The following is a 12,651-nucleotide window of genomic DNA, read 5'->3' as shown; positions in this document are numbered from 1 at the left end:
ACTAAATAGGACCTAATACCTGCTGGGATTATTTCCCCTCAGTGCAGGGGCTCAATGGAACGTGTTGTTTCATCTCAGAATTGGGAACGTTAGTGGAATAGTTATACAGGGGATGTAGCTCAGTGGTAGAGCGCGTGCTTTGCATGTATGAGGCCCCGGGTTCAATCCCTGGCATCCCCATGCCCTGTACAGGTTTATCTAAATACAATACAGATGCTACATTTCAGCGCTTAGGTGTCGGGATGATCCTCAAACAACTGAATTGTGTCAAAAAATAAGCTTAAAAATAAAAGATTGTATCGTTCACCATCATATAATGTGGAAACATAAGCGCATGGTGGACAGTAGGGGGCAGTCAACTCAAACACAAAAACATCCATGTACGCACTTCAACTTGTTGAAACACAAAAGTGTTTCTTTTACGTGTACTGCGTGGTAGCACTGCTAATGTGTATAGTATGGGAGTATTATCCATGTGCACTATATGGTGGTATTATTGTTTTGCACAGTGTGACAGTATCATTTATATGCACTCTATGTTTTTAATATTTATTTGCAAGACAGTGTTATTTCGGTGTACTGTATGTGGGCGCTGTATGGCCACATTTTATCTATATGGCGGTATTATTATTATATATTTCCACTTTACTAATCACATAAGGATTTCCAGTAATAACAACACAATAGGGCTACATGTAGTATATTGTCTCTGGAATTGGAGTATTTTTAGAGGTTTTCGTATAGGGGATGTAGCTCAGTGGTAGAGCGCATGCTTCGCATGTATGAGGCCCCCGGGTTCAATCCCCGGCATCTCCATGTTTTGTGATAAACAACTACAAAAATATCAAAGATCCAGAAAACTGATGAATGTGCAGGAATTCAGGAAACCTCTGCCCGTCTGTATTATAAAGGCTGAATATTATCTGTTCACCATTTTAGACTCCTATGTCGATAGTGACCACTAGGGGGCGGTGTAGCTGACACAATACATGTATAGAAATACATGGCCAGTGATGTAATAAATAGTGCTCCTTAGTGACTGCAAACTTGGACACAAAGGACCTGCGCTTGCCAAATGGATGAGTAAATATACGATTATTATTGAACAACACACTACGCATTTCGGGCATAACTCTGCCCTTCTTCAGGTGTAAAAGTTCTTTACCGTCAGGCCAGGAGGCTTGTTAACCCGGCGGAAGGCAAGGTTCCATACACCCATACATACACCCGTGAGGTGTGAGGTACCCTGCAGCTGCATCCAATCCTGAGAGGGATCCTTGGCCAAGTGATCCCATCATCAACAAAACAGTTGTGTATGCACACTACCTAAAAGGTGAGCCTGTTTTTTGTCATCTGAAATTATCACTATCAGTACGATCTCCACTACGGGTTGCTCGGTGTTTCTTTTGTTTTTGAGATCTGAGAAAAATAGTCCTGCTATCTATCATTCGCTTACACTTCAGCCCTCCAGGGGGCCCTGTGTGTTGCATATCACATCGCTGTCAACAACATCCTGACACTGTTCAGCCTCAGCTACATGATATTTGATGCATGGGGCCCCCTAAAGGACTGAAATGTAAGCAAAGGTGGCTGTGGGCAGCGGCAGAGATGTGTAACTAAATAGGGCCTAATACCTGCTGGGATTATTTCCCCTCAGTACAGGGGCTCAATGCAATGTGTTGTTTCATCTCAGAATTGGGAACATTAAAGGAATTGTTATGTAGGGGATGTAGCTCAGTGGTAGAGCGTGTGCTTTGCATGTATGAGGCCATGGGTTCAATCCCCGACACCTCCATGTTTTGTACAAGTTTATCTAAATACAATAAAGATGACAAATTTCAGAGCTCGGGTGTCTGGATGATCCTCAAACAACTGGATTTTGTCAAAAAATAAAAAGATTGTATCGTTCACCATCATATAATGTGGAAACATAAGCTCATGGTGGACAGTAGGGGGCAGTCAACTCATACACAAAAACATCCATGTACGCACTTCGACTTGTTGAAACACAAAAGTGTTTTTTTACGTGTACTGCGTAGTAGCACTACTAATGTGTATAGTATGGGAGTATTATCCGTGTGCACTATATAGTGGTATTATTGTTTTGCACAGTGTGACAGTATCATTTATATGCACTCTATGTTTTTAGTATTTATTTGTAGGACAGTGTTATTTCGGTGTACTGTATGTGGGCGCTGTATGGCTACATTATATCTGTATGGCGGTATTATTATTATGTATTTCCACTTTACTAATCACATAATGATTAGAGATGAGCGAACAGTGTTCTATCGAATTCATGTTCGATCAGATATTAGGCTGTTCGGCATGTTCGAATCGAATCGAACACCGCGTGGTAAAGTGCGCCATTACTCGATTCCCCTCCCACCTTCCCATGCGCCTTTTTTGCTCCAATAACAGCGCAGGGTAGGTGGGACAGGAACTACGACACCGGTGACGTTGAGAAAAGTAGGCAAAACCCATTGGCTGCCGAAAACATGTGACCTCTAATTTAAAAGAACAGCGACGCCCAGGTTCGCGTCCAGCTAGCTAGGGCTTAGATTCTGGGTAGGCAGGGACAGGCTAGATAGGAAGGAGAAGACAACCACAACAGCTCTTGTAAGAGCTAAATTCCAGGGAGAAGCTTGTCAGTGTAACATGGCACTGACGGGCTCAATCGCCGCAACCCAGCTTTCCCAGGATCCTGAATGGAATACACTGTCAGTGTATTCCCGTATACCCGATATATACCCCCGATACCCGTTCCAACGGTGTGCCCCCCCACCTTCACCCCAGAAATACCCTGCAAGTCCCCTAGCAATAGAATTGGGGCTATATACACCCACTATTTTTGCTACTGCCATATAGTGCCATTGTCTGACTGGGAATTCAAAGAATATATTGGGCTTACATATAACTTCAATTCCAGGGAGAAGCTTGTCAGTGTAACGTGGCACTGACGGGCTCAATCGCCGCAACCCAGCTTTCCCAGGATCCTGAATGGAACACACTGACAGTGTATTCCCGTATACCCCATATATACACCCCAAATCACCGTTCCAACGGTTTGCCCCCCACCTTCACCTCAGAAATACCCTGCAAGTCCCCTAGCAATAGAATTGGGGCTATATACACCCACAATTTTTGCTACTGGTATATAGTGCCATTGTCTGACTGGGAATTCAAAGAATATATTGGGGTTACGTGCACCCACAATTTTTACTACTGGTATACAGTGCCAGTTTCTGACTGGGAATTCAAAGAATATATTGGGGTTACAAATACCCTCATTTCTTGCTACTGCCATATAGTGCCAGTTTCTGACTGGTAATTCAAAGAATATATTGGGGTTACGTGCACCCACAATTTTTACTACTGGTATACAGTGCCATTGTCTGACTGGGAATTCAAAGAATATATTGGGGTTATAAATACCCTCATTTCTTGCTACTGGTATATAGTGCCATTGTCTGACTGGGAATTCAAAGAATATATTGGGGTTACGTGCACCCACAATTTTTACTACTGGTATACAGTGCCATTGTCTGACTGGGAATTCAAAGAATATATTGGGGTTACGTGCACCCACAATTTTTACTACTGGTATATAGTGCCATTGTCTGACTGGGAATTCAAAGAATATATTGGGGTTACGTGCACCCACAATTTTTACTACTGGTATACAGTGCCAGTTTCTGACTGGGAATTCAAAGAATATATTGGGGTTACGTGCACCCACAATTTTTACTACTGGTATACAGTGCCATTGTCTGACTGGGAATTCAAAGAATATATTGGGGTTACGTGCACCCACAATTTTTACTACTGGTATATAGTGCCAATTTCTAACTGGGAATTCAAAATGCGCAAGGCTCCCGGAAAGGGACGTGGACGAGGCCGTGGGCGAGGTCGGGGGAATGGTTCTGGGGAGCAAGGTAGCAGTGAAGCCACAGGGCGTCCCGTGCCTACTCCTGTGTCCAGATGCTCAAACACTAGAGTCTCCTCCATCTCCGTTCGATTTGGTGGTGGATGACCAGCAACCCACCCTCATCGACGATGATGTGACGCAGTTGCCGTCAGGGCATCCAGTTGACCGGCGCATTGTGCGGGAGGAGGAGATGAGACAGGAGTTGGAAGAGGAAGTGGTGGATGATGAGGACACTGACCCGACCTGGACAGGGGGGATGTCAAGCGGGGAAAGTAGTGTGGATGTTGAGGCAAGTGCAGCACCAAAAAGGGTAGCTAGAGGCAGAGGCAGAGGTCAGCAGCTTAGGCGAAGCCAGGCCACACCCGGAATCTCCCAAGATGTTCCAGTTCGTACCCAGCCCCGAAAAACTCCCACCTCGAGGGCACGTTTCTCGAAGGTGTGGAGTTTTTTCAAGGAATGCGCCGAGGACAGATATAGTGTTGTCTGCACAATTTGCCTCTCGAAATTGATTAGGGGCTCTGAGAAGAGCAACCTGTCCACCACTTCAATGCGCCGTCATTTGGAATCCAAGCACTGGAATCAGTGGCAGGCAGCAACGGCAGGACAAAGGCCGCCTGCCGTTCACGCCACTGCCACTGCCTCTGCCACTGCCTCTGCCTCTGCCACTGCCACTGCTGACTGTGCTGGCGATGCACTCCAGAGGACGAGCCAGGACACCACTTCATCTGCCTCCGCCACTTTGTTGACTTCTCCCTCATCCTCCCCTGTTCCTGTCTTATCTCCTTCTCCTGCACCATCAAAGGCACCATCAGGCGCTTCTTTACAACAACCCACCATCTCTCAGACATTGGAGCAGCGGCAGAAATACACTGCTAACCACCCACACGCGCAAGCCTTGAACGCCAACATCGCTAAACTGCTGGCCCAGGAGATGTTGGCGTTCCGGCTTGTTGAAACTCCCGCCTTCCTGGACCTGATGGCAACTGCGGCACCTCGCTATGCCGTCCCTAGCCGTCACTACTTCTCCCGGTGTGCCGTCCCCGCCTTGCACCAGCACGTGTCACTCAACATCAGGCGGGCCCTTAGTTCCGCGCTTTGCACAAAGGTCCACTTGACCACCGACGCGTGGACAAGTGCATGCGGACAGGGACGCTACATTTCACTGACGGCACACTGGGTGAATGTAGTTGAGGCTGGGACTGCTTCCCAAACTGGCCCGGTGTACCTCGTCTCCCCGCCTAACATTCCTGGCAGGGACACGAGAAGAACACCCCCCTCCTCCTCCTCCTCTACCGCCTCCTCCTCCGCCACCGCCTCCTCCTCCGCTGTTAGATTGACCCCAGCTACGAGTTGGAAACGTTGCAGCACTGGCGTTGGTAGACGTCAGCAGGCTGTGCTGAAGCTGATCAGCTTGGGGGACAGACAGCACACTGCCTCCGAGGTGAGGGATGCCCTCCTCGATGAGACGGCAATATGGTTTGAGCCGCTGCACCTGGGCCCAGGCATGGTCGTTTGTGATAACGGCCGGAACCTGGTAGCAGCTCTGGAGCTTGCCGGACTCCAACATGTTCCATGCCTGGCCCACGTCTTCAACCTAGTGGTGCAACGTTTCCTAAAGAGCTACCCCAATGTTCCAGAGCTACTGGTGAAAGTGCGGCGCATGTGCGCCCACTTTCGCAAGTCGACAGTAGCCGCTGCTAGCTTAAAATCTCTCCAGCAACGCCTGCATGTGCCACAACACCGGCTTTTGTGCGACGTCCCCACACGCTGGAACTCAACGTTTCAGATGTTGAATAGAGTAGTTGAGCAGCAGAGACCTTTGATGGAATACCAGCTACAAAACCCTAGGGTGCCACAAAGTCAGCTGCCTCAGTTTCTCATCCATGAGTGGCCATGGATGAGAGACCTTTGTGACATCCTACGGGTGTTTGAGGAGTCCACAAGGAGGGTGAGCTCTGAGGATGCGATGGTGAGCCTTACAATCCCGCTCTTGTGTGTTCTGAGAGAATCCCTGATTGACATCAGGGATAACTCAGATCACACAGAGGAGTTAGGGATAGCATCCGATCCATCACAGCTGGAGAGTAGGTCCACACATCTGTCCGCTTCACTGCGTTTAATGGAGGTGGAGGAGGAGGAGGAGGAGGAAGAAGAGTTGTCCGATGATGTGATGGTGATACAGGAGGCTTCCGGGCAACTTCGAATCGTCCCATTGTTGCAGCGCGGATGGGTAGACATGGAGGATGAGGAGGAAATGGAGATTGAACTTTCCGGTGGGGCCAGAGGAGTCATGCCAACTAACACTGTGGCAGACATGGCTGAGTTCATGTTGGGGTGCTTTACAACCGACAAGCGTATTGTCAAAATCATGGAGGACAACCAGTACTGGATCTTTGCTATCCTTGACCCCCGGTATAAAAACAACATCTCGTCTTTTATTCCGGTAGAGGGGAGGGCCAATCGCATCAATGCTTGCCACAGGCAATTGGTGCAGAATATGATGGAGATGTTTCCAGCATGTGACGTTGGCGGCAGGGAGGGCAGTTCCTCCAGTAGGCAACCAAGTTCTCACCGGTCCACACAAACGAGGGGCACACTGTCTAAGGTCTGGGACACCTTGATGGCACCCCCTCGCCAAAGTGCCGCCACGGAGGGTCCTAGTGTCACCAGGCGTGAGAAGTATAGGCGCATGTTGCGGGAATACCTTTCCGACCACAGCCCTGTCCTCTCCGACCCCTCTGCGCCCTACACGTATTGGGTGTCGAAGTTGGACCTGTGGCTTGAACTTGCCCTATATGCCTTGGAGGTGCTGTCCTGTCCTGCCGCCAGCGTCCTATCTGAGAGGGTGTTCAGTGCAGCCGGTGGCATCATCACTGACAAGCGCACCCGTCTGTCAGCTGAGAGTGCCGACCGGCTCACTTTGATAAAAATGAACCACCACTGGATAGAGCCTTCATTTTTGGGCCCACCTGTGTAAAGCACCCCAACATGAAACTCCATGTCTGTACTCAACCTCTCCAATTCCTCCGCATCCTCATACTCATCCACCATAAGCGTTGCACAATTCTGCTAATACTAGGCTCCCTCCACCCTGATTTCCCCCAACTCTGCTGGTTAGAGGCTCCATCCACCCTGCTTTCCCACAACTCTGCTGGTTAGAGGCTCCCTCCACCCTGATTTCCACCAACTCTGCTGGTTAGAGGCTCCCTCCACCATGAATTGGTCCAAACTGGGCTGTTTAGCGGCTCCCTCCACCATGAATTGGTCCAAACTGGGGTTTTTAGAGGCTCCCTCCACCATGAATTGGTCCAAATTGGGGTTTTTAGAGGCTCCCTCCACCATGAATTGGTCCAAACTGGGCTGGTTAGAAGCTCCCTCCACCATGAATTTGCCCAAACTGGCCTGTTTAGAGGCTCCCTCCACCATGAATTTGCCCAAACTGGCCTGTTTAGAGGCTCCCTCCACCATGAATTGGTCCAAACTGGGGTTTTTAGAGGCTCTCTCCACCATGAATTGGTCCAAACTGGGCTGTTTAGGGGCACCCTCCATCATGAATTGGTCCAAACTGGGGTTTTTAGAGGCTCCCTCCACCATGAATTGGTCCAAACTGGGGTTTTTAGAGGCTCCCTCCACCATGAATTGGTCCAAACTGGGGTTTTTAGAGGCTCCCTCCACCATGAATTTGCCCAAACTGGGCTGTTTAGAGGCTCCCTCCACCATGAATTTGCCCAAACTGGGCTGTTTAGAGGCTCCCTCCACCATGAATTGGTCCAAACTGGGGTTTTTAGAGGCTCCCTCCACCATGAATTGGTCCAAACTGGGGGTTTTTAGAGGCTCCCTCCACCATGAATTTGCCCAAACTGGGCTGTTTAGAGGCTCCCTCCACCATGAATTGGTCCAAACTGGGGTTTTTAGAGGCTCCCTCCACCATGAATTGGTCCAAACTGGGGTTTTTAGAGGCTCCCTCCACCATGAATTGGTCCAAACTGGGGTTTTTAGAGGCTCCCTCCACCATGAATTTGCCCAAACTGAGCTGTTTAGAGGCTCCCTCCACCATGAATTGGTCCAAACTGGGGTTTTTAGAGGCTCCCTCCACCATGAATTGGTCCAAACTGCGGGTTTTTAGAGGCTCCCTCCACCATGAATTTGCCCAAACTGGGCTGTTTAGAGGCTCCCTCCACCATGAATTTGCCCAAACTGGGCTGTTTAGAGGCTCCCTCCACCATGAATTGGTCCAAACTGGGGTTTTTAGAGGCTCCCTCCACCATGAATTGGTCCAAACTGGTGTTTTTAGAGGCTCCCTCCACCATGAATTGGTCCAAACTGGGGTTTTTAGAGGCTCCCTCCACCATGAATTTGCCCAAACTGAGCTGTTTAGAGGCTCCCTCCACCATGAATTGGTCCAAACTGGGCTGTTTAGAGGCTTCCTCCACCATGAATTGGTCCAAACTGGGGTTTTTAGAGGCTCCCTCCACCATGAATTGGTCCAAACTGGGCTGTTTAGAGGCTCCCTCCACCATGAATTGGTCCAAACTGGGGTTTTAAGAGGCTCCCTCCACCATGAATTGGTCCAAACTGGGGTTTTTAGAGGCTCCCTCCACCATGAATTTGCCCAAACTGGGCTGTTTAGAGGCTCCCTCCACCATGAATTTGCCCAAACTGGGCTGTTTAGAGGCTCCCTCCACCATGAATTGGTCCAAACTGGGGTTTTTAGAGGCTCCCTCCACCATGAATTGATCCAAACTGGGGGTTTTTAGAGGCTCCCTCCACCATGAATTGGTCCAAACTGGGGGTTTTTAGAGGCTCCCTCCACCATGAATTTGCCCAAACTGGGCTGTTTAGAGGCTCCCTCCACCATGAATTGGTCCAAACTGGGGTTTTTAGAGGCTCCCTCCACCATGAATTGGTCCAAACTGGGGTTTTTAGAGGCTCCCTCCACCATGAATTGGTCCAAACTGGGGTTTTTAGAGGCTCCCTCCACCATGAATTTACCCAAACTGAGCTGTTTAGAGGCTCCCTCCACCATGAATTGGTCCAAACTGGGGTTTTTAGAGGCTCCCTCCATCATGAATTTACCCAAACTGAGCTGTTTAGAGACTCCCTCCACCATGAATTGGTCCAAACTGGGGTTTTTAGAGGCTCCCTCCACCATGAATTGGTCCAAACTGGGGGTTTTTAGAGGCTCCCTCCACCATGAATTTGCCCAAACTGGGCTGTTTAGAGGCTCCCTCCACCATGAATTGGTCCAAACTGGGGTTTTTAGAGGCTCCCTCCACCATGAATTGGTCCAAACTGGGCTGGTTAGAGGCTCCCTCCACCATGAATTTGCCCAAACTGGGCTGTTTAGAGGCTCCCTCCACCATGAATTGGTCCAAACTGGGGTTTTTAGAGGCTCCCTCCACCATGAATTGGTCCAAACTGGGGTTTTTAGAGGCTCCCTCCACCATGAATTGGTCCAAACTGGGCTGTTTAGAGGCTCCCTCCACCATGAATTGGTCCAAACTGGGGTTTTTAGAGTCTCCCTCCACCATGAATTGGTCCAAACTGGGCTGTTTAGAGGCTCCCTCCACCATGAATTGGTCCAAACTGGGGTTTTTAGAGGCTCCCTCCACCATGAATTGGTCCAAACTGGGGTTTTTAGAGGCTCCCTCCACCATGAATTTGCCCAAACTGGGCTGTTTAGAGGCTCCCTCCACCATGAATTGGTCCAAACTGGGGTTTTTAGAGGCTCCGTCCACCATGAATTGGTCCAAACTGGGGGTTTTTAGAGGCTCCCTCCACCATGAATTTGCCCAAACTGGGCTGTTTAGAGGCTCCCTCCACCATGAATTTGCCCAAACTGGGCTGTTTAGAGGCTCCCTCCACCATGAATTGGTCCAAACTGGGGTTTTTAGAGGCTCCCTCCACCATGAATTGGTCCAAACTGGCGGTTTTTAGAGGCTCCCTCCACCATGAATTTGCCCAAACTGGGCTGTTTAGAGGCTCCCTCCACCATGAATTGGTCCAAACTGGGGTTTTTAGAGGCTCCCTCCACCATGAATTGGTCCAAACTGGGGGTTTTTAGAGGCTCCCTCCACCATGAATTTGCCCAAACTGGGCTGTTTAGAGGCTCCCTCCACCATGAATTGGTCCAAACTGGGGTTTTTAGAGGCTCCCTCCACCATGAATTGGTCCAAACTGGGGTTTTTAGAGGCTCCCTCCACCATGAATTGGTCCAAACTGGGGTTTTTAGAGGCTCCCTCCACCATGAATTTGCCCAAACTGAGCTGTTTAGAGGCTCCCTCCACCATGAATTGGTCCAAACTGGGTTTTTTAGAGGCTCCCTCCACCATGAATTGGTCCAAACTGGGGTTTTTAGAGGCTCCCTCCACCATGAATTGGTCCAAACTGGGGTTTTTAGAGGCTCCCTCCACCATGAATTGGTCCAAACTGGGCTGGTTAGAGGCTCCCTCCACCATGAATTTGCCCAAACTGGGTTGTTTAGAGGCTCCCTCCACCATGAATTTGCCCAAACTGGGCTGTTTAGAGGCTCCTTCCACCATGAATTGGTCCAAACTGGGGTTTTTAGAGGCTCCCTCCACCATGAATTGATCCAAACTGGGGGTTTTTAGAGGCTCCCTCCACCATGAATTGGTCCAAACTGGGGGTTTTTAGAGGCTCCCTCCACCATGAATTTGCCCAAACTGGGCTGTTTAGAGGCTCCCTCCACCATGAATTGGTCCAAACTGGGGTTTTTAGAGGCTCCCTCCACCATGAATTGGTCCAAACTGGGGTTTTTAGAGGCTCCCTCCATCATGAATTTGCCCAAACTGAGCTGTTTAGAGACTCCCTCCACCATGAATTGGTCCAAACTGGAGTTTTTAGAGGCTCCCTCCACCATGAATTGGTCCAAACTGGGGGTTTTAGAGGCTCCCTCCATCATGAATTTGCCCAAACTGAGCTGTTTAGAGACTCCCTCCACCATGAATTGGTCCAAACTGGGGTTTTTAGAGGCTCCCTCCACCATGAATTGGTCCAAACTGGGGGTTTTTAGAGGCTCCCTCCACCATGAATTTGCCCAAACTGGGCTGTTTAGAGGCTCCCTCCACCATGAATTGGTCCAAACTGGGGTTTTTAGAGGCTCCCTCCACCATGAATTGATCCAAACTGGGGGTTTTTAGAGGCTCCCTCCACCATGAATTGGTCCAAACTGGGGGTTTTTAGAGGCTCCCTCCACCATGAATTTGCCCAAACTGGGCTGTTTAGAGGCTCCCTCCACCATGAATTGGTCCAAACTGGGGTTTTTAGAGGCTCCCTCCACCATGAATTGGTCCAAACTGGGGTTTTTAGAGGCTCCCTCCACCATGAATTGGTCCAAACTGGGGTTTTTAGAGGCTCCCTCCACCATGAATTTGCCCAAACTGAGCTGTTTAGAGGCTCCCTCCACCATGAATTGGTCCAAACTGGGGGTTTTAGAGGCTCCCTCCACCATGAATTGGTCCAAACTGGGGTTTTTAGAGGCTCCCTCCATCATGAATTTGCCCAAACTGAGCTGTTTAGAGACTCCCTCCACCATGAATTGGTCCAAACTGGGGTTTTTAGAGGCTCCCTCCACCATGAATTGGTCCAAACTGGGGGGTTTTAGAGGCTCCCTCCACCATGAATTTGCCCAAACTGGGCTGTTTAGAGGCTCCCTCCACCATGAATTGGTCCAAACTGGGGTTTTTAGAGGCTCCCTCCACCATGAATTGGTCCAAACTGGGCTGGTTAGAGGCTCCCTCCACCATGAATTTGCCCAAACTGGGCTGTTTAGAGGCTCCCTCCACCATGAATTGGTCCAAACTGGGGTTTTTAGAGGCTCCCTCCACCATGAATTGGTCCAAACTGGGGTTTTTAGAGGCTCCCTCCACCATGAATTGGTCCAAACTGGGCTGTTTAGAGGCTCCCTCCACCATGAATTGGTCCAAACTGGGGTTTTTAGAGTCTCCCTCCACCATGAATTGGTCCAAACTGGGCTGTTTAGAGGCTCCCTCCACCATGAATTGGTCCAAACTGGGGTTTTTAGAGGCTCCCTCCACCATGAATTGGTCCAAACTGGGGTTTTTAGAGGCTCCCTCCACCATGAATTTGCCCAAACTGGGCTGTTTAGAGGCTCCCTCCACCATGAATTGGTCCAAACTGGGGTTTTTAGAGGCTCCCTCCACCATGAATTGGTCCAAACTGGGGTTTTTAGAGGCTCCCTCCACCATGAATTTGCCCAAACTGGGCTGTTTAGAGGCTCCCTCCACCATGAATTTGCCCAAACTGGGCTGTTTAGAGGCTCCCTCCACCATGAATTGGTCCAAACTGGGGTTTTTAGAGGCTCCCTCCACCATGAATTGGTCCAAACTGGGGGTTTTTAGAGGCTCCCTCCACCATGAATTTGCCCAAACTGGGCTGTTTAGAGGCTCCCTCCACCATGAATTGGTCCAAACTGGGGTTTTTAGAGGCTCCCTCCACCATGAATTGGTCCAAACTGGGGGTTTTTAGAGGCTCCCTCCACCATGAATTTGCCCAAACTGGGCTGTTTAGAGGCTCCCTCCACCATGAATTGGTCCAAACTGGGGTTTTTAGAGGCTCCCTCCACCATGAATTGGTCCAAACTGGGGTTTTTAGAGGCTCCCTCCACCATGAATTGGTCCAAACTGGGGTTTTTAGAGGCTCCCTCCACCATGAATTTGCCCAAACTGAGCTGTTTAGAGGCT

The 12,651-nt window shown here is 49.5% G+C and overlaps 3 non-coding genes across 3 annotated transcripts; all 3 read left to right on the top strand.

Annotated features, from left to right (window-relative positions):
• Window positions 1-108: 108 nt before the first annotated feature.
• TRNAA-UGC (transfer RNA alanine (anticodon UGC)) lies at window positions 109-180 on the top strand. Its single transcript has one exon. It is a non-coding gene; the product is annotated as a tRNA-Ala (tRNA).
• A 563-nt stretch (window positions 181-743) lies between these two features.
• TRNAA-CGC (transfer RNA alanine (anticodon CGC)) lies at window positions 744-816 on the top strand. The gene has a single exon. It is a non-coding gene; the product is annotated as a tRNA-Ala (tRNA).
• Window positions 817-1,723: 907 nt separating this feature from the next.
• On the top strand, window positions 1,724-1,795 carry TRNAA-UGC (transfer RNA alanine (anticodon UGC)). The gene has a single exon. It is a non-coding gene; the product is annotated as a tRNA-Ala (tRNA).
• The last annotated feature ends 10,856 nt before the right edge of the window (window positions 1,796-12,651 follow it).

This window comes from Leptodactylus fuscus, unplaced genomic scaffold, assembly GCF_031893055.1.
Source record: "Leptodactylus fuscus isolate aLepFus1 unplaced genomic scaffold, aLepFus1.hap2 HAP2_SCAFFOLD_235, whole genome shotgun sequence".
Lineage (NCBI taxonomy): Eukaryota > Metazoa > Chordata > Amphibia > Anura > Leptodactylidae > Leptodactylus > Leptodactylus fuscus.
This window is presented reverse-complemented; position numbering and strand designations above follow the sequence as displayed.